Genomic DNA, 22,892 nt, shown 5'->3' with positions numbered 1-22,892 from the left:
CTCCCTAGTTCTAAGCAGAGCAGAACTGCTTCTATCTCTTTTATATATTGTGTTTTCATGTAAGATTTTTGTTTGAATAAAAGGATCTGCTCCTTAAAAACTATTTGAATTTAAAAAATGATCAAGGATGGATAAACAACAAGGGCCTACTCTATAGCACAGGGAACTATATTCAACATCCTGTGATGAACCATAATGGAAAAGAATATGAAAAAGAATACGTATATATATATATGTATAACTGAGTCACTTTGCTGTACTGCAGAAATTAACACAATATTGTAAATCAACTATTAAATAAATAAATAAATATCCACTCAAGTTTTGATCAAGGAAGAAACATGATCAGGCTTGAATTTTAAAATAATTTTGTGATTCCTTATTTTTTTTAGCAAAGGTTATAAAATCCCTTGGTATGAATTTTTCTGATAGATAGGAAGTCAGTATCGCTATACTTCAGGCTTTAACAGTATTGCTATACTTCAGACTTTAACAGGACTGGGGTAGGGTAGAAGTGATGAGTGATCACGTGCCATGCTGAGAACCAGGCAAAGCTCTCAGTGGCATTGGTACCACCCCTTGCGGGTGTCTTGTGAATCTCTGCAGATGGTTTTGGTTGCCATAAAAATGGAGAGGGTGCTCCGGCATTTAGTAGGTGGAGGCCAGGGACGCTAGACACTCTGCAATGTACAGAGTAGTCCCCATTCTACCTGGTTTTCACATATGCATGAAGGTAAAACACCTGGGTATAATTACAGAAGCCTGTAACCTAACTTTTTTACACAGAGTAAAACACAAAGTATTTTTAGTATGGTTCTAGTGTATACTGAATTTATCAGGAATGGAAGTGCTGTGTGAATGGAGGAAATGCTGTATTTTGTTCAATTTTTTTTTTAATTTGCCAGGAGTGTTCACTATTTTGAAAAGTAACAAACATCACAAGGCATATGAGTTCCCAATACTCTCACCCATATCAGTCAGCCTTTGTAGCTGCCACATTCACTATTGAGTCTCCAGTGAGTCTACCTCTGGATAGATGCAGGTGTCTGATTACTTCATTATGTCACCAATGCAGTTGTACTCCAGGGCATTTATGTATTTTTCCCTTATATTACAGGCAGAGCATTATATTTATTTCTTTAAATAGTCGGTGCAGGTAGTTTATCTTGGAATTTCTCTGAGGCAAATAAAGATATCTCATAAAATATTTGCTATAAAAATGGGGCTTGGAGTATGACAGGGTTGTGAGCCAGTGTGTCAAAGTAACACAAAGGTATTTTCAAACCACTCAGTTTCTCTTATACTATGGCGGATTGGGAATCAAGTTCATTTCTCAGTTTGACTTTAACTTTTCCAAACAGAGGCCATTTTTATTCACATGTTGTAGAAAATGATGGAGGGTGATAAAGCACTCCAAAGGCAAGAAGACCGTTGTGTGCATTCAACACAAGGGCTGGGCCATTAAGGTGCAGAGGGGTTCATCTGGCAGGTCCAGACCACAGTCCTGGGCAGGATGCTACACGTTATTGTATGTCTACAACTTGGGAAAATGCACTTCCAGCATCAGGTCCTATTCCAGCTGCTTGTCTTGACACCCAGTCAAAAGTAATTTCAGGAAGTGATATATTACAACTTTCCCTTTTTTGTATTGGGGACAAACAGTTTTTAATAATTTGTTAATACATATTGTAGACCTATAATCACAAATATGCGACTATTCATTACAGGTCAAATTGCCCAGCCTTTAAAAAGAGTCAAAATATAAATTCTTTTTAAAAATTACCATGTTTTAAAAAACAGGCAAATCTTAATTTTCTTCTTTGGTCTTTCATCACTTTGGTCTGATATTTTCATCAAATTGTGCCAGTTCATCAATAATGCTTTTGTCAGCATGTTATTTATGTATGTCCAAAGCAGGATGCTGTCAACTCCTTTGAGACATCCTGGGTCTATAGACCTCTCAACAAATTGACCTCAGGATGGACTCTTTGGTCACTTCATATGTTTGTTATTCTTTGACAAAAGCTTCTCTGGAGGCTGCATCAAAATGCTTTTTAGTCCAGACGTGGCCCCATGCTTACTAACTGGCCATTTTATGTTACAAGTACATTTCTAAGTGTTATCTTCTGCTTACGGAAGATAAACTGGAACACTAAAATTTTTTCCAAAGAAAATGAAGAAAAGGTGTGGATTTATAATGGGATAGGAAGCAGGGAGAAGGAGAGAGAGAGGCCATGCTTTCTACTCATTAACTTTCCATTAATAAACTAAGATAAATTCTTGCTTTATAACTCTAATGGATATCTGTGAGCAGCCTGTTGGCAGGCACCATCTTAATAACAAGTAAAAATATTTGATTCACAGTCCTAGAGGCCTTCCTCTTTTAATACCAATGTTAGTTGTATCTAATATATATGCAATCCTAGTAACTGGTAGTTTACGTAGGTCTTGAGACCACTTATTGCTATTTACTGTGGTTGTATCTTTAATTAAAACAATAATTTCCATGGATAAATAAAATAGCAAAGCTTAATTCAGAACTAGTTAATACCCTACTTCCAATTTATCTAACTATTAGGATTAATGGCAAAAAGTAAATGTTATAATAATAATCAGTCATTATTTTTTATCTTTCTTCAGCAATGTAATGAGGGGAACAATTTTTCTGATTAATCAGAGGTCCTTGTGGCATGGACATATATACACTACCAAATGTAAAATAGATAGCTAGTGGGAAGCAGCCGCATAGCACAGGGAGATCAGCTCGGTGCTTTGTGACCACCTAGAAGGGTGGGATAGGGAGGGTGGGAGGGAGATGCAAGAGGGAGGAGATATGGGGATATACATATACATATAGCTGATTCACTTTGTTATACAGCAGGGACTACCACAACATTGTAAAGCAATTATACTCCAATAAAGATGTTAAAAAAAAATGATTCACCCCAAAGGCTTTTCTAGATAACTAACTAGATCATAATATCTAACTATATTCTAATTACAACCCAAATATCTAATGAAACAATTCTGAAGTAGATAATTCTTGTGACTTTTAAGAATACTAATTAGGCAATTAGGTATCTTGAAAGAAAGATATTTATTAGACCCTTTTTGAGCTCTTAATATAAGGATTTTGGTCTTAATCTTAAAATAGGTATTTGAAAAATATTTATTCACCCTGAGCAAGGTATTGTGCAAGGTGCTAATCTTGTTCATGTGTATCTCTCAGTGTTGGGCTTACTGGGAGTCACTGGGAAGAACTAAAGAACGTAATCTCGGGGTGAAGAAGGGGCCGACCTTTAGCAACAGCGACACAAGATGGTAGCCACCACGGGCTAGGGAGTAAAAGTCCCTTGCAATTGCCCACTGTTGGAAGAACTCGAAGTAGGCCAGAAAGGAATAGGAGATGGCACAGTTAGCTGGGGTCTAGAAGATGACAAAGACATGACACTTGTCCACAAGATGGACAGGGATGATAATTGGGCCTCCAAGAACAGTTTATGAAAACTGAATACACAGCCTTAAAATAGAATGTGGACTTAAATACCCAGAAGCACCCCCCTTTGTAAGAGTTGTAACAAAAATTAATATGAATGGAGTTAATAGTTCTAATGGAGTGGTGGACCCAAGAGCCATGTCAGTGCTAGCAGAATGGCAGAACTCATATAGCATCAAAGTTGTCCTGCAAGAGCTTTGGCGCCTAATGATGTCTACAGAAAATATGAAACTCCCTCAGCCTCCTGAAGGACAGTGTTACAGCAATTAATCAAAAAGAAAAACCACAGGCCCGCCCTTAGCCCCCATTCAACTTAAGAAGTCGTCTTCATCTCCCACAGTAGTAAAATTTCTAGATACGTCTTGTAGACCTCAAAGTACTGGAAAGGAAACTCCCATTCAAAGGCAGTTTATCGTAAGATACTGTAAATGATACTAATTTTTTGATACTATTTCCATTTGAAATATATAAGTTGTGCAATAACAAATCATCCTGTCAAGTGTAACCACTGTCCACATAGCTGAACTTCTGGGATCAAGAAAGTGTATTTAAATCGATTCCCATCATAACCGGCGGGGCACATCTAACTCAACTGTCAAAAGACACACCATGCAATCACCTTGCTGCTGATTACATGGCCTGGGGTCTCTGCCTTCTCCCCCTTCCCCTCCCCCTGCCTCCTCCCTCCCTGCAACAGCCCTCCAGCTGGGGGTGGCTTCTTAGAGTAGATGTGAAGGTTTCAGGTCACAGCCTGTGGGACTACTCCTGGGTGTGTGGGGGGTGCTTTGTCTGCACCCCTGGTTTCTTTCTTTAACTCTTAAATGCCGCCTCCCTTCCAAGCCATCATCCTCTTCCCAGTCTCCACTACCACCCTTGCCCAAAGCATAGATTGTAACCCCCTTGGCTCCCCTCTGAAATTGGCCTTTGGTAAGGAATTCAGGGATTTCCCCATATCTTCTCCCCTCACCTTAATCGAGGGGTGCTGCTTTTTCCTTCTTCCTACTCAAGTCCCTTTTTGCACCATCACCACCCAACACCTTCCAGGACACTTCCTTGCTTTGGCCAGAAGCCATAAGGTAAGGTTGGAGAGCATCTCTGACCTCCCTCATTTAGTTTTGGAACCACACTTATTTACTCTCCACCAGCCTGGGAAATGAATATTGGGTTCTCAGCCCTGCCACCCTCTGCTGTCATCATCAGCTGATACGTTTTTTTAGCTCAGGTTTGTTTTTTTTTTTTGCGGTACGCGGGCCTCTCACTGTTGTGGCCTCTCCCGTTGTGGAGCACAGGCTCCGGACGCGCAGGCTCAGTGGCCATGGCTCACGGGCCCAGCCGCTCCACGGCATGCGGGATCTTCCCGGACCGGGGCACGAACCCACGTCCCCTGCATCGGCAGGCAGACTCTCAACCACTGCGCCACAAGGGAAGCCCTAGCTCAGGTTTTGATAAGGTGAAAAGAACAGTCCCCAAGGTCACTCAGACCTGCCAGCTCTCAAAGTCCTTGGTCGTTAAACTTGGAGAAAGGCCACAGAAGACACTGGTAAGCACACACGATTCTTCTGAATGAATTGTTTTCTTTTCCTGTAATTGCTTTTGCTTTTAAAAATTGAAGACGTTTTAAACAGGGCTCTCATTTGGTCATCCTTGCAATCCATTTGGGTCTAGTTTGGAATCTGACAACTGGAACATAAAGAACCTTGAACTCAGTGCATACTTTGGTTTCAGTGCTGCTGCTTCTCTGAGTCCTCAGCAGGTATAAGAAAGAACTTGGCGTGCACGGCAGATCCCCGGAATTCCTGGCCAGTGGCTGCGTTTTCCACTTTTCTGTTCAGGACCACTAAATGCTGAGATGTTGGACGCATACCGAAATAAGAGCAATTCATTGTGTTCTAAGATTTTTTTTTTTTTTTTAAATTTAGTGTTTGTGGTGTAAAACCACCTTTTAAAGCAGCAACTATCAAGTCTGCAAAGCAACTGATGTTTCCATTAATCTTTTTCTGGGGAAAACCTTAGTTCTAAGGATTTAACATCCTGTAAGTAAAGTTTAACATAACAGTATTCCATAAGTAGACTTTTTATTGTCAGACCATTGCCTGATTTTAATATAATAAAAAGAAGTGTGTGTTAATATTTAAAAAAAGAAAAAAATGTAATCTGATAACAGCACTTACTCTTTCAGAAGATGACTGATTCCAACAAGCATCACCTCGATCTTTTATAAGCGTTACCTTCTCTTATATCAATATGTAATTATTTTCTACCTGGGAGAGCACTCTTTCTGTCTTTCAACTTTCTTTATACCCCACATTAACAAGCAAGGTGCCTTAGTTTACCATTTATGGCTTACAATGAGATGATCCCAAATCAGTCATTCATTTTCCCTGTTCCTCTCTCATATTCTATGCCACCACCTTCTCCATGAAGCCTTCTCTGAGGTCTCTTAGTACAAAGGGATCTTCTCCCCTCAATGCTCTATAACATTCTCCTATGCCTCTTCTTGGGAACCACCATATTTGATCTAATTTTCTAATTCTTCATGTATATATATTTCCTACTTCCTAGTTGTTCTGTTTCTGAGGGCTGTGCTTTTTCCGTGTGTACCCTTATTAGACACCCCGCCCCAAACACACACACACACACACACACACACTCTCTCTCTCTCTCTCTCTCTCTCTCTCTCTCTCCCCTGACCCATTCTCAATAAAATCTATTGATGCTTTAATGAAGCTTTCTGAGAAATTTAATTTTCAGATGTATTATTTAGTATGGGATATTTTCATAAAATCCCAATTTCCATGATAACAATGCCAGCATCATACTCAAACTATTACATCCTCAGAAAGCTTTAGGACCTAAAAATTAGAGTTTGAAATGCAAAAATGGGACAACATACCAAAGAAAGTGTAACATCTGTATAGGCATGATTAAGTTAGTAAACATCATTGCTTTCTTATGTGACAATAGTTTCCAAAATTCCACTGAGAACTTTAGGTAGGTTCCATTTAGTGACATTTATGTCTTGTGTTCTTATTGATTGGTACTTATGTCTTACCATTTGTTAAGTATTTTGAATACCACTCCATATACGTGAACTCTTCAGTGTCAAGTCATGGGCTCTCTTCTCCCCACTATAATGTTTGTTTGAGTATGTTATTGGGCAATACAGAGAAGAAAATGAGCACCCAGTTTTCTCTGCAAAGTTAACTGAGCTTATAGTGACTCTACGATCAAGGCATTTCATGAGAAAAAACCTCTATCAACTGAACAAACAGAATAAACACTGAAGATAATATGCTCATAGATGAAGCTGAGCTTTGTGTAGTTCTGAGAAAATCAAAGTTGTGGGAAAATATTTGTTTTGGGGCCATTGTAATTATTCACATATTTCACTGTCACTACTCTAAAAAAGTAGTTCTGAAGTTTGTTTCATTTTCTTTTGATTATTGTATAAAACATGAAATGAAAGTTAGTAACAAAGAAGCTCCCTCCCATAAGAAATGTTACACTTATACTGCTTTCACAATGAAATAGAAATACACTCTTAAAGTTGTATTTCAGAATTTGCAATCTTCTTTAAATGGAAGGTTTCAATAGAAAAACAGAGATTTAAAAAAATATAAGTTTCTGACATTATCTCAGATAGTTTTTGAAATATTCATCATTTCTCTCACATAATAAACAATATATTAAACTACTACATATAAAATAAATGACAAGGTACTACTGTATAGCACAGGAAACTATATTCAATATCCTGTAATAAACCACAGTGGAAAAGAATATGAAAAAGAATATATATATGTATAACTGAATCACTTTGCTGTACAGCAGAAACTAACACAACATTGTAAATCAACTATACTTCAATAAAAAAGAAAACCTATGTATTACCTTTCCTTTGGAAGACAATGAAGATATATAGTTTTATTCTAGAATCATTATTAGAAAAAATCTTTAATACTTAGGAAATTTGGAACACACTGTGATGGTACATTTTATATGTCAAATTGACTGGACTACAGTGTGCTCAGATATTTAGTAAAGCATTGTGGGTGTGTCTGTGATGGTGTTTTTGGATGAGAATAACAATGAATCTGCAGACTGAGTAAAGCAGATTGCCCTCCCTAATGTGGGTGGGCCTCATCCAATCAGCTGAAGGCCTGAATGAAACAAAAAGTCTGGCTGTCTCTCAAGTAGCAGGGAATTCCTCCTGCCTGACTATAGCTGATACATTGATCTTTATCTTTTCCTGCTTTTGGATTCGAACTGAAACTGATTTTCTCTTTTCTTCATTTTTAGTACTCTGGTTTGTTTTTCTTTTCTTTTTTAAAAAATTTTTATTGGAGTATAGTTGATTTACAATGTTGTGTTAGTTTCAGGTGTACAGCAAAGTGAATCAGTTATACATATATACACTTTTATTTTTTTAGATTATTTCCCCATATAGGCTATTACACATTATTGAGTAGAGTTCCATGTGCTATACAGCAGGTTCTTATTAGTTATCTATTTTATATATAGTAGTGTGTATATGTCAATCCCAATCTCCCAATTTATCCTTCCTCCCCTTACCCCCTGATAACTATAAGTTTGTTTTCTATATCCATGACTCTACTTCTGTTTTGCAAATAAGTTCATTTGTACCCTATTTTTAGATTCCACATATAAGCGATATCATATGATATTTGTCTTCCTGTGTCTGATTTACTTCACTCAGTATGACAATCTCTAGGCCCATCCATGTTGCTGCAATGGCATTATTTTGTTCTTTATTATGGCTGACTAATATTCCATTGTGTGATACTGATTTTTCTTTTGTTTTCAGCCTGCTGGCTTTCTAACTGGAAGATGTACCATTGGTTCTCCTGGGTTTCCAGTTGCTGACTGCAGCTCATGAGATTTCGCAGCCTCCATAATTGCGTGAGCCAATTCTCTAAGATAAATCTCTTTATAAATGTAAACATAAATATCACTATGGGGGGACATATACATATGTACACGCCCTGTTGGTTCTGTTTCTCTGAAGAACCTTGATTAATACACACAATGTAAATTAAAACTTGGAAACACTGACAGAAAATCCCTTGAGTTACTATCTAACTTGATGTTTAAAAAAATCTTTTGATTATAATATGTATATTTATTTCCTAGACGAAATATTGTTGCTCATCCTCATAATGTATTTTTCAAAAACTAAAATAGTTAAAACAAATTATAGATCCATCCCTTTTTCCTCAATTTGACTCAAGGCAAATTATAATAATCTAATCATTGACAGTTCCCCACAAAATTTATATCCACTTCAAAATCAGGATGATTTAAAAAACAGTTAATAAATTTCATATTTCATAATAAGAAATTCTTTGACTTGTAAATTAATCCTTTCCACAACTAATTGCTTTGTATTTTCAGGCAATAGGGATTTTAAAAAGACCACATCCTATAAGTACATACAATGGAATATTACTCAGCCATAAAAAAAGAACGAAATTCTGCCATTTGCAATAGTGTGGATAGACTCAGAGGATAGTATGCTTAGTGAAATAAGTCAGACAGAAAAAGACAAATACTCTATGTAATCACTTATATGTGGAATCTAAAAAATAAAACAAAGGAACGTATATAATAAAACAGAAACAGACTCACAGATACAGAGAACAAACTATTGGTTACTAGTGGGGAGAGGGAAGCAAGGTGGCAAGATAGGGGTATGGAATTAAGAAATACAAACTACTATGTATGAAATAAATAAGCAAAAGGATATATTGTACAGCACAGGGGAATATAGCCATTATTTTAAAGTAATAACTTTAAATGGAGTATAATCCATAATAATATTGGATCACTATGTAATAGCTGAAACTAATATAATCTGTAAATCAACTATACTTCAAAAATATTTTTAAAAAAGAATGGTAAAAAAACATAAGACTACATCCAATATAATTTGAAACTTCATTTTTCAGAAAAACTCAGCACCAGGCTAATCTTGGAACTTCATGATCTTTGAATTTATACTTTGAAAATAAATTTTGCTTATGATATCTATTCCTTGCGTCCATGATTACAGATCCATTCAATAAACACATATACCACCAGCCCTTATTAGAACCTTGTGACGTAACAGAGGATCAAACAGTAAAAATTCCTTGCCTCATTGAATTTTTGTTCTTTAGAGGAGTGGAGAATACAGACCAAAACAAAAAGGAATGAATATATTAGAAAGATACATGTCATGACAATACATAAAGAGAAGAAGGAGAGAGGCAGTGGAGTGGGGATGGGGGTGAGATAGCAAATTTAGATAGTCAGAGGAGGCCTCATTGAAGAGGTGACATTAAAGCAGACTTAAGGAGATGAGGGAGAGATGCATGTATATATCCTCGGAAGAGCATCACAGGCAAAGGAACAGCAGGCACAAAATTTCTGAGATAGAGCTGGTGTGTTCTCAGAGCACTGAGGAGGCCAAGGTAGCTGGGATGGGGTGCACAAGGGGGAGAACAATAGGAGATGGAACCAGAGAGGTGGGGTCTTGCAGACCATTCTCCAGTCGTTAGCTTTTACTCTAAGTAATACTGGGAGCCACTGAAGGGCTTTGAGCAAAGGATTTACACCATCTCATGATGTTCAACAGGACTGCTCTGTTTGTTACAGTGGAGAGAAGAGACACTAAGAAGTACGGTGGAAGCAAGGAGACTAATAAGTGGGCTATTGCAATAAGCTATGTGAGACAGGATGCCTTTCCACACTGGTGCCAATTGAGCCCTAATCTTTGCAGATGACGTACTTGGTTTTTTCTACTACAGCACTGGGGAGAGCATTGCCTACTTTTCTGAGGCAAACTCTTGGAGATTCTTTTCTGAATGTGCAAAATAAGAGTACAGTTTTTGTTTTGACATACTTTAAAAATAATTGTTTTAAAAGGAAACCACAACCAACCATGGCTATGATACTGAACTGTTGAAATACTAAAGAATACTAAAAAATAAGCCATTTATATACTCCTGGGCAAGCATCTAGGTGACAAATATTTTCAAGTGGATGGGCCAAGCACTAACGAGGTGGAGGAGTGTTACTATCATAACATTTTCATTTGAATCATACCACAGAGTTTGTTATTTTTCTTTGTTTTCATTACTTATCTTTATGAAAAACTCAACGTTTTTGACTGTCTCTCCAATCAATATAGGACCAGGTCTACACTGAATAGAGTTGATTTTGTGTGCTTTTGGCAGTTTTCTTTACACTTCTGAAAGTCTGAGATTTTCTTTTACAGAAAATGTGTGAGAGGAAGAGAGGTATATGTCATCCTTGCCGTCTTCAAACTCACCCCCGATACTAAATTATCTCATAGTGTAGCTGCATGTTACAATACTGAGTCCATACGCTGAAAGCATCTGCTCTACTGCTTTTATGGCTTTTATATAACCTCTGGCTAATTCATCCTTTGGTTTCACATTTGATCATCATAATAACATGGATGAGAACTAATTCTTGAAGCATGTGATCCCTGTCTTTTCAGGGCCTCTGTACCTTGAAAGAGAGAATTCGAGAACGATGGTTCTCTACCAGGGTGATTTGGTACCCCAGGGGACATTTGGCAATGCCTGAAGACATTTTAAATTATCAGTTTTGGGGAGAGGAAGTTTCTGGCATTTGGTGGCTAGGAATTCTGCCAAACATCCTACAGGGCACTGGACAGCTCCCATGGACACAGAATCATCTAATCCCAAATGTCGGTAGTAGTGAGATTGAGAAACCCTGTTCTAGAACAAGAGCTGAGAAGCACTTGAATGAGGTGGATGACATTCCAAGCAGACAGAACTTTTCATCAGTTTGAAGACATCAAACTGTACAGACTGGTCCCCCTGGGGCTACAGTGAGTTAATGCTCCTCCACAACAGTCTTTTCCATAGAGTAACTCAAGCAGCAGTTCAGGACCTGCCATAGTATATTACAGAAGTTGCTTTGGGCTTTAATGAAATACAAAGGGCTATAAAAGCATCTTCTATAAAATACTAATGAGATTTTGCACACTGTAATTGAGGGACAAGAGGGTGACAACATCGCTTCCCAGATTTAAAGGAATATTTTCCCACTTACTCAATTAATTTCTTTTGTAACCTCAGTGATGATGGTAAGTGTGCACCCTACGTGGAGGATTTAAGCCCCAATGCACGATGAAGAAAACCCAAAGATTATAACATATCCTTCTCTCTTTTCATTCCAGTTGATCAAACATACATCTGAAAACTACAAATTGCATTAACAATGACAAACTATCAGGAACAATTTTTCAAAGGCTATTTATCAAATTTGTAAATGTGATGAGGCAGTCCAGAAAATTCCCCCTTGCTACCTATTTCATCAATTCTCAGAAACAGCATATTTTCACCTTTTAACCTTTCTGAAACAAGGTTTATCTTACAACACAACGCCTCATGCAATCACTGTCAGCCAGGGAGCAGTCATGCTGTAGTTATGTGAAAGCCTTCTGATAAGATAAAGAAAATGTCACCATCAGTGTATCCTTCATTTGATAAAACAAAGGTGGTTCCCTAGAAGTTGGTAAACAGAGGCATAAGCCAACATTTTCTGGCCACAGTAAGACAAAAATGGGTACTGAAAGGAGAATCCAGACCCTCACAAATTGTGTTTTGAAAGATCCTTTATAGATATTAATTCACACACTCCCTTCATGAATTATTCTAGAAATAGTATGCAAGCAATTAGAATATGGAAAGTATTCAGGTCCCTGTGGCCTGAAAAGCCAAATCACAATAATAGAATCTTCTCTCAAGATACCTTTGCCATCACAGCAGAGAACAGCAAGCTGTTCTTTCTACTAAGTATCACTTGAACTTATCTGAACTGCACTAATATTCTTCCCTGACCTACCGGGCTGTTATGGGTCCCTTAAAACACAGACCAGCTACACACCACAGTACCCATCATTATTCACATTTCCATAAAGTAGAGAACCACACAGTAGGAGGGAAGACAAACAGCTACAGTTAGTTTCTTGTAATAACTTCCGAGGTTTGCATCGTTGAGTTAGGAACAGCTATGAGGAGAGAGAGCTCCAAGTGCTCAAGTGACAAAATCCACTTCCCAAATATGCTGCACAAACTTAAAATTTCCCTGCCAAAGAGTATTGCTATGTTTATGAAATGTCAGTTAGTTTACAAAATAAAAAGACCTTCTATCTGGAGCTGGGCAAATGATATGTAGGGCAGCTGTATCCCAAGGGCTTGTTGGGGCCTAGAGCAGGCTTCCCCCAAAATATGCCTCAATGGCATATTGATTATTTTGAATTAAAGTTACTTAAGAAGCAGCTGATGCAAGAGGGACACTTGGACCCCACCCCCACCCCCGCCGTCTCCCTGAAGGCAGGGAATAAATCTCTCATGTGAAAGGTATACCCCCTGCATCTAGAGGTAGAAGGATACCCTTATCACCAGAGATAGGAAATTTGGGGCCAAGAAGCCTGTGTAAACAAACCTTATTACTTCTTTAATTTACTACTCAAAGTCCAAATCCAAGCCCAAACTCTGTTTAGATTCTTCACTAATTAAGCACCCAAAGCCTATTTCTTTGTCTTGTTAATTCCTCAGTTACTTACTGTTTCTTCGTCTTAAAAAATATAAAATCTGCCTGCTTAGGTCACTTCTTAGGTCCCATTTCCATGAGATTTCCTTGCACATGAATTAAAATTTGTTTCTTTTTCTCCAGTTAACCTGTCTTGTGTCAGTTTATTATTAGTCCAACCACAAGAACTCAAGGGGTAGAGGGGGAAATTTCCCCCTCTCGGACAGGCTCTTTCCAGAAAATAACCTTCTTGGGGAAGACCAGACTCAGAGCAAGAGAAACAGGCTTCCTGAAACTGGGATAAAAATTGGAATTGGGTACTACTCACTTCTGGAATTGGGGAACCATCATTACTAGTCATCATTCACAAGCAGGAGCAGCTGAGGCTCTGGTTCCAGGGTAGAAGTGAAGATTTTTCCTCCACTGTAAGAAGAAGGGAGGAGATTTCCTATCTCTGAAATGCCCTAAGACTCAACTATTGCTGATCTGAGAGAGATATCAACTCACTAGTGTCTCCCTGCAAAAGTGCCCTCACAGAAGTAATCCACATCAGACTACAGAAATATTTCACCACAGAGTAGTTAATATAACCTCTTCAGAGATGTTTCTCTGGCTTTACCATAGGCTGGTAGTGGGGCAAGAAGAGAGAAGCCAACACAGGCAGACTTTCCAGTAACTGGATCACTGCCTACAATCCGCTAAAAATAATATTTTACTTTACATTTTTTTTCTCCTGCATCTGTACAATTTATGCAAATGTCTGAGGAACCAAAGACATCTAGAAAGTAATGAAGAAATATGTAAAATAAGTATTCCACAATGTAGTAGAATAAAATTTTGAATATACGTAGTGTCAATTTTTAAAGTTTCCCTTATGGTTTATTTTGAAGAAATTTCAATGCCTTTATCTAGTAAGATTTCGAAATTGAAGTTTTCATCTGACTGGTCAATGAAGAAATGGACAAATTTCTAGAACTACAATCTCCCAAGACTGAACCAGGAAGAAATAGAAAATATGAACAGACCAATTACCAGTAATGAAATTGAATCAATAATAAAAAAAAAACTTCCCAACAAAAAAAAGTTCAGGACCAGATGGCTTCCAAGGTAAATTCTATCAAACATTTGGAGAAGAGTTAACATCTGTTCTTCTCAAACTATTCCAAAAAATTAGAGAGAAAGGAATGCTTCTGAATTCATTGTATAAGGCCACCATCACCCTGATTCCAAAACCAGACAAAGATATTACCAATAAGGAAAATTGCAGGTATCACTGATATTGAACATAGATGCAAAAATCCTCAAAAAATATTAGCAAACTGAATCCAACAATACGTTAAAAGGATCATACATCTTGATCAAGTGGGATTTATTGCAGGGATGAAAGATTTTTAATATCTGGAAATCAATGTGATATACCACATTAACAAATTAAAGAATATAAATCATATGATCATCTCAATAGATGCAGAAAAAGCTTCTGTCAAAATTCAACATCCATTTATGATAAAAATTTTCCAGAAAGTGGGCATAGAGGGAACATATCTCAACATAATAAAGGCCATATATGATGAGCCCACAACTAACACCATACTCAACAGTGAAAAGCTGAAAGCATTTCCTCTAAGATCAGGAACAAGACAAGGATGTCCACTCTCACCATTTTTATTCAACATAGTATTGTAAGTCCTAGCCACAGCAATCAGAAAAGACAAAGAAATAAAAGGAATCCAAATAGGAAAGGAAGTAAAACTGTCACTGTTGGTAGGTGACATGATACTATACATAGAAAATCCTAAAGATGCCACGAAAAAATTACTAGAGTTCATTAATGAATTTGGTAAAGTTGCAGCATACAAAATTAATATACAGAAATCTGTACCAATTCTGTATACTAACTATGAACTATCAGAAAGAGTAATTAAGGAAACAATCCTATTTACAATCACACCAAAAAGAATAAAATACCTAGGAATAAACCTACCTAAAGAAGTAAAACCCCGGTACTCTGAAAACTATTAAGACCCTGATGAAAGAAATTGAAGAGGACACAAACAGATGGAAACATACCATGTTTATGGATTGGAAGACTTAGTACTTTTAAAATGACCATACTACCCAAGCACTCTACAGATTCAATGCAGTCCCTATCAAATTACCAATGGCAATTTTCACAGAACTGGAACAAAAAAATTTAAAAATTTGTTTGGAAACACAAAGACCCTGAATAGCCAAATCAATCTTGAGAAAGAAAAATGGAGCTGGAGGAATCATGCTCCCTGACTTCAGACTGTACTACAAAGCTACAGTCATCAAAAGAGTATGGTACTGGCACGCACGCACACATACACACACACACACACACACACACACACACACACACACACACACACACACACATCAATGGAATAGGATAGAAAGCCTGGAAATAAACCCATGAACTTATGTTCAGTTAATCTATGACAAAGGAGGCAAGAATATACACTGGAGAAAAGACAGCCTCTTCAATAAGTGGTGCTGGGAAAACTGGACAGCTACAGGTAAAGGAATGAAATTAGAATATTCTCTAATACCATATACAAAAATAAACTAAAAATGTATTAAAGACCTAAATGTAAGAACAGAAAGCATAAAATGCATAGAAGAAAACATAGATGGAACACTGACATAAATTGTAGCAATTTTTTTGGATCTGTCTCTTAAAGCAAAGGAAACAAAAGCAAAAATAAACAAATGGGACCTAAACTTAAAAGCTTTTGCACAGCAAAGGAAACTATCAACAAAACAAAAAAACAAAGCTACTAAATGGGAGAAAATATTTGCAAATGACATGACCAATAAATGGTTAATATCCAAAATATATAAACAGCTCATATAAGTCAATACCAAAAACAAAAAACAAAAAAACAAACAAATGGGCAGAACACCTGAATAGACATTTTTCCAAATATCTATTGGAAGATATACACATGGTCAATAGGCACAAGAAAAAAATGCTCAACATTTTTAATCATCAGAGAAATGCAAATTAAAACCACAATGAGATATCACCTCACGTCTGTCAGAATGGCTATAAAAAAAAAAGAATACAAATAACAAATGTTGCCACACACCTATGGTCAATTAATCTTTGACAAAGGAGGCAAGAGTATACATTGGTGAAAAGACAGTCTCTTTAGCAAGTGATGTTGGGAAAGCTGGACAGCTGCATGTAAATCAATGAAGTTAGAACACTCCCTCACACCATACACAACAATCAACTCTATATGGCTTAAAGACTTAAATATAAGACATGACACTGTAAAACTCCTAGAAGAGAACACAGGCAAAACATTCTCTTGACATAAATCGTACCAGTGTTTTCATAGGTCAGTCTCCCAAGGCAATAGAAATGAAAGCAAAAATAAACAAATGGGGCTTAATCAAACTTATAAGCTTTTGCAGAGCAAAGAAAGCCATAAACAAAATGAAAAGACCACATACGGACCTGGAGAAAATATCTGCAAATGATGTGACTGACAAGGGATTAATTTCTAAAATATACAAATGCCCATACAACTCAATAACAAAAAAACAAAAAACCCAATCAAAAAATGGGCAGAAGACCTAAATAGACATTTCTCCAAAGAAGACATATAGATAGCCAACAGGCACACGAAAAGATGCTCAACATCACTAATTATTAGAGAAATGTAAATCAAAACTACAATGAGGTATCACATCACAACCGTCAGAATGGCCATCATCAAAAAAATCTATAAACAATAAATTCTAGAGAGGGTGTGGAGAAAAGGGAACCCTCTTGCCCTATTGGTGGGAATGTAAATTGATACAGCCACTATGCAGAGCAGTATGGGGGTTCCTTAAAAAACTAAAAATAGAACTACCACATGACCCAGCAATCCCACTCCTGGGCATATACCCGGAGAAAACTATAATTCAAGAAGACACATGCACCCCAATGTTCATTGCAGCACTATTTATAAGAGCCAGGACTTGGAAGCAACCTATATGTCTATTGACAGATGAATGGATAAAGTACATGTGGTATATATACACAATGGACTACTACTTGGCTATAAAAAAGAACAATATTTTGCCATTTGCAACAACATGGATGGACTTGGAGGGCACTTTGCTAAGTGAAATAAGTCAGACAGAGACAGACAAACACTGTATGATATCACTTATATGTGGAATCTAAAAAATAAAACAGACTAGTAAATACAACAAAACAGAAATAGAGTCACAGATATAAAGAACAAACTAGTGGTTACCAGGGGGAAGATGGAAAGTGGAAGTAGCAAGATAGGGATAGGGGATCAAGAAGTACAAACTTCTATGTATCAAATAAATAAGCTACAAGGATATATCATACAGCACAGGGAATATAGCCAATATTTTGTAATAACTATAAATGGAGTATAACTAAAAAATTGTGAATCACTGTGTTGTACACCTGAGACATATAATATTATACATCAACTATACCTCAATAAAATTAAATTAAAAAGATTTTTTTCAATGCTTTTATCTAGTAAGATTTCAAAGTTGAAGTTTTCATCTGACTGGTCACTTGCCAAAAGGCTTCCGTATAACTACACATATTGAACTACCTTGTAGTACTTGTATTGCAACCTTGAGTCAAAGAAGCATAACAGAACAACTGTTGAGAAAGGCCAAAAATTAAAATACCTTTAAAAATTAGAAACAAATAATACAGGAAATAGCCCAGGATATTTTCTAATTAAAGCTTTTATACCAGTTCCACAATTTCATCTATTCAGATCTACCTTTTGTCTCCATCTCTGATTTAGTTCTTTTGTTTTTCCAAAGTGCAATCAATTTCTAAATCACAGAATTATGGACTTTTTAAAGTGAAACGTTAACAACTGAATAGTAGTGATAAAAATTAACTCAAAAAGAAAAATGACAAGTGATTCTTATATTTACATCTACAACTCTGGGCAAAAATCTGGGAAAACTAGTTTAAAAAGATAAAAGTAAATTAGAATTTGTTGCTCCTTAGCAATCAGTTTTGTAATATTATCATATGTTCTTAGCGTTGGGTAGGACTTTTGGGATCATCTAGTTCAAACTCCGATCAGATACCTAAATCTATATAGCATCCTGTGGCAGCAGCCATTCAGATTTTATTTAAATGCCTCAAATCTATATAACATTCAGGTGATGACCTTACTTCATATTTCTTAGGAGTAAATAGCTATCGTCAGCCAGGAAATGGCTTATCTTCCTAACATGAAATACATCAGCCCAGTCATACACTTTGCCAGTGATGTGCTGGTAAATGTTTCCCAAACAGGAGTCCATGAAAAATAAAAGCCTTGATTTGTATCATTTGCTGATTCCCCTGGTGAAAATACCTAGGTCAGGTTCTCTGACAGCGAAGTTCAGAAGAGATGCACATTATCTCTTCTCATGAACAATCCTTCCCTTTTGTTACTGTGATAAGGATGGTCTGTCAAAGGCCAATCCCTCAATTTTAGTTCTCGATCCAACCCCCTCTAATTTTCTCAAAACTTCACTCACAGATAAACTTCCTCTCTCCTAAATCATCAATTTATCTACTTCTGGAGGAATTTTCCTACCATCATCTATCATGATATGTATGATCACAGCATTCTCTTTTAGTCTTTAAATAGCATTCATTAGTACTTGATAGTTCTTGTATGTTTAATTCTTAAAATGTATTCAAATTCTGTCTCCTCAGTTAGAATGTAAGTCTTACATGTTCAGAGGCATTCTTTGGCTTGCTCACAGCCTTATCTCCAGAAGCTACAATAGTTCCAGGCACACAGTACGTACCCAATAAGTAGTCACCAGTTTATGGAAAGAATAGGAAACTTCATAGTACAGCTTTTTTGTTTCGATAGAACTTATTGTTAGAAATCGCTTCTTTATGTTGGTAGGAATGAACCTTCTAATTCTACTGGTTTCAGATATGCTAATTAAGATAAATGAATAGAGTTCGTGTGCTGATTCTTTAAAGAACAAGGAAAGGATAGGGCATGGATGAATCATCAAATACCTTAACCAATTAGCTGAGGGAATCATACCAGTTTGAAAGTAATCAAATACATGCTTACCTATCCTTATATTACACATTCTTATAAAGTATACCACACTAATTTAATTTGCTGTTCATTGATAAATGCCCTGACCATTAATATTCAGGAAGGATCAAAAAACCTTGTTATTTGTTCCTTGGTTATAACTCCTGGTAAATGAATTATAATGTCATATATTTTCACATTAGAAAATAAAGTTAACTGATAAGATTTTATCTGAATTCCAAGAATATGGTCTTTCTTAAACATTTTGGTAATGGATGACTAAATAACTCATCAAAATGACCCCTGCTCCCTTTTTCTGTGGACACATACATCTTTCAGCATTGATACTGCCCCCTCTCAGGCTGTTGTGCAGGCTTCTATACCCCAGCCCACTCCTTAAATATTCGTGACCCTTAAGTTTTCTTCCCTGGGCTCTCTGCTTTTTCCTCTCTGCATACTCTCCCCTGTTGATCTCAGCCAGTCCTGATGTTTCAATGATCAAAAGCGGACAATTCCCCAGATTTTATTCTCCAGCCCAAATCTCTCTCTTGAGCTTCAAAATTCACAAACTCAGCTGTCCACCGGATTTCTCCATTCGAATATAACACAAGTATCTCAAAGGACAGGTTCCAAACTGAACATAACTTCCTCCAACACCCTCTCAGCCCTCTTCTGTCTTCCAACTTTGCCTATCTCAGAGAATGGTACCACGTTCCATCCAGTTGAAAAACTATTTTCTCCTCTATCATAAACCTTTATTACACTCATTCTGAGTTGCCTCTTTCCTTATTGTCTCCCTCACTAGAGAGTGAGCCCTATCTTCACCAAAGTATCTCCGGCACCCAGCGGCATACTTATCAAACGTTAAGTTCTCAGTAAGTATTTATTGAAACTTATTTTTCTCTAAGGTATTAGAGAAGAGACCCATGGGTCCCTTTAGGTTTTCATCCCTCTCTAAAATCCAGACACATCTATTAGGGAAGTGCCAAATTGAGTATTTATTAAGTGAATGCGGTTAAGTTCTGTATAGATAATACACTATAATCAATTTCCCTTTGTGGCACCAACAGTAAGCCTTAAGATGGCTAATCCAGTATAAATCACAACCTTTAAATATACCAATTCAATGTCTCAATGCCTTGTCCTTCTTCTCATTTCTGATGCCTTTTTCTTTCCAATTACATGCTTGAAGCACAATACACTGAAGTATAATTCTTCTTCCTTAATACCATAGTGGTTTAAATTTAGATTCTTTAGAATTTTAAGGGAAATGCGTACAAAAGAGGATTGAAAAAGTTGTTAATACTTCACACGAAAAATGCAATTCTAAACGAAAAAAGTCAGACCCTGGAAATTTCTCTATTCAACAATGAGCTTTATACTTAAATTTGTTGTGGTTACTTTGCTTGTTTTTGCTCTTTGTCATAAAGCCTCCGTGGATCCATTGTGGGATTAGACCCAAGCATTGAACCATGGGGAAGACCTCTGAAGGATTAACTTCTCAGATTGAAACTGGGCTCTAGTCTAACCTGGAGACGGTGAGAAGACACCATTTGAATGCGGAAATTATGGGCAGGAGGAAGAGTATGAAGTGGTTTTCAGTCTGGATACCTTTACTGTCCTGGGGAGCCTAACATTCTTCCCTCACATAAATCTATACGGTGTCCATGGAATGAGAAGTGAAGACGAAAGTAGGGTTATTTGAATTCACTAGACTGTCTAACATATAAACTAATGGTGAGACCATTGTGTTATCAGGGCAAGAGGAGCTCCAGTGTGGCTGGCCCAATAGAGAGAACATTTTGACTCTTTTAAGTTGAGTACTGTATTTATATGAAAGAAAATGTTCATGAAGTATGGGCATGGATATTTATGCACTCACATATTTTTATTAGCTTGCTAGCATTTGCTCAGATATTTAAAAGTCTTTTGGAGCGACTAACAAACTACACTGTCAATTTTCATAAGTACTAGACAATATAAAATCAGTCCTAATAACAGCTTTGACAGGATTTAATAAAGCACACACACAAAAATGTGTAATTTGCACAGGCTAATTTACACATATGTATAACTGAGAAAAGAATTTGGAAGATGTTAGTTTCCCATCTGTACCACACAGAGAAAAATGGGAAAAAAAATGATTTATCAACTGTCAATAAACAATTTTAAGTGTATTCTCCTGTTCTCATCCCAAAATAAAATTTCCAGTATCCAAAATATATTTTCTAAGCTCCCTTGCTAAGGTGGTATTTTATTTCCATGTGATTCCATAATTTCTATATACGTCACAATATGTTGATTTTCAAGACCTAAGTTATTGTTTTTTAAGACTGCATAATCAAATTTAGTCAGTGTTGTTTGTGGTTAAGAAACAAAAGACAGTGATTTGGTCAGGTCACATGCACGGAATATTTCTTTATTTTTATTTTTTTTCTGAATTCTTGAACGCTCACCTTCTTTCATTGCGTTTATAATTTCTACTCTCCTCAGTTATATTATGGATCACAATATGCACCAGCTTGCCTTAGGCTTGAATGTTAAGTTGAGAGTCTAGATTACAGAGCTAAGACGCCTTATTAACCTTCTTGCTCTAACTTAAAAACATGTATGGCCAATCATTTTTGCCAGCATTCAAATGGGATTTGTGTATCTCTTTGAGTGATAAAAATTGTTTAGTATTAAGTAGGCTTGAACACAATATTAGTATAAATCTCTGGGTAAGAAGTATAGTTCCAGACTTACATGACAGAATACTGTTTCCAAGCATATTAATCAATTGCCTTTGACTCCCTTTACTCACGGAATTTGTTCACTAATTCTATTACAGAGGCCTTCTCTATCTTGCCCAATTAGACAGAGGCACTGATTGCTAATTTAGTAGGTAGTTACTTGGGGTAGGAAGAATATTAAAGGGGTCATTACAGAACCTGAGAGTCAAAATGACAAAGTCATAAGTTTAAAAAAAAAAAAAAAAAAGGAGTTGGTCTAGGGTCTAGATAGAAGAGAGAAAATTCTGATGCAGCCTTGCGGAGTTAAGTTTTTAGCTCCCACTTTTAACTCATTCCTGGGCTGGGAGAGGTGGGAAACAGAAAGACTGGAAAAGATTTCACAGGGTCTGATCTCAGAGTTCAGCTTGACCAGCCAGCATCAGAGCTGATCAGCAGAGCAGAAGTTGGTAATAAGGAGCTATAAAGTTTGTTCTGTTCGGTTCCATTTGATGAGGTTAATACAGCCAATACTCTTATTAAGTATCCCCTGAATGCCATTCAGTCTAAGTGCGTGATGAGTATGCATTCACTTAATCCTCACAGGAATCCTATAATAAGTACTATTATTATTATTATTTCTATTTTATGAAAGGGGAAACAGAGGGACAAAAAGTGACAGGTCCAAGATCACACAACTAAAAAGTGCTGAAGCCAGGATGTCAACCAGCCAACCTGACTTCAGAGGTCACACTCTTGACCAACACTCTACTGCCCTTTCAGGAGGGCATTCAAGTAACCAGCCCATGTGTCACCGGTTTACCATCCAGCAGGAGTGATACCCAAGACTTTGCCCATCAGCCCCAAAGATGTCCTGGGTGCAGACAGCACCCATTTCAGTGACCCAGGGTAATCACTCATTAGCCCCCAAGAATGCATGTTTGGACTTTGGATAGCTGCGAGTGGTCATTACCCAGTTCATTACCTGGATAAGGAGGGACTAGATGGAATCAACCGATGAACTCC

General features: G+C 37.0%; 1 pseudogene across 1 annotated transcript; it reads left to right on the top strand.

Moving 5' to 3' along the window:
• Positions 1–3,318: 3,318 nt before the first annotated feature.
• LOC309962877 (ubiquitin-conjugating enzyme E2 variant 1-like) lies at positions 3,319–3,766 on the top strand (annotated as a pseudogene). The gene is made up of 2 exons: positions 3,319–3,496; positions 3,623–3,766. The product of its transcript is annotated as a ubiquitin-conjugating enzyme E2 variant 1-like (transcript).
• Positions 3,767–22,892: the final 19,126 nt, after the last annotated feature.

Source organism: Leucopleurus acutus, assembly GCF_964270905.1.
Source record: "Leucopleurus acutus genome assembly, chromosome: 6".
NCBI lineage: Eukaryota > Metazoa > Chordata > Mammalia > Artiodactyla > Delphinidae > Leucopleurus > Leucopleurus acutus.
The sequence above is the reverse complement of the archived record's forward strand: the minus strand, read 5'-3'. Positions and strand labels throughout refer to the sequence as shown.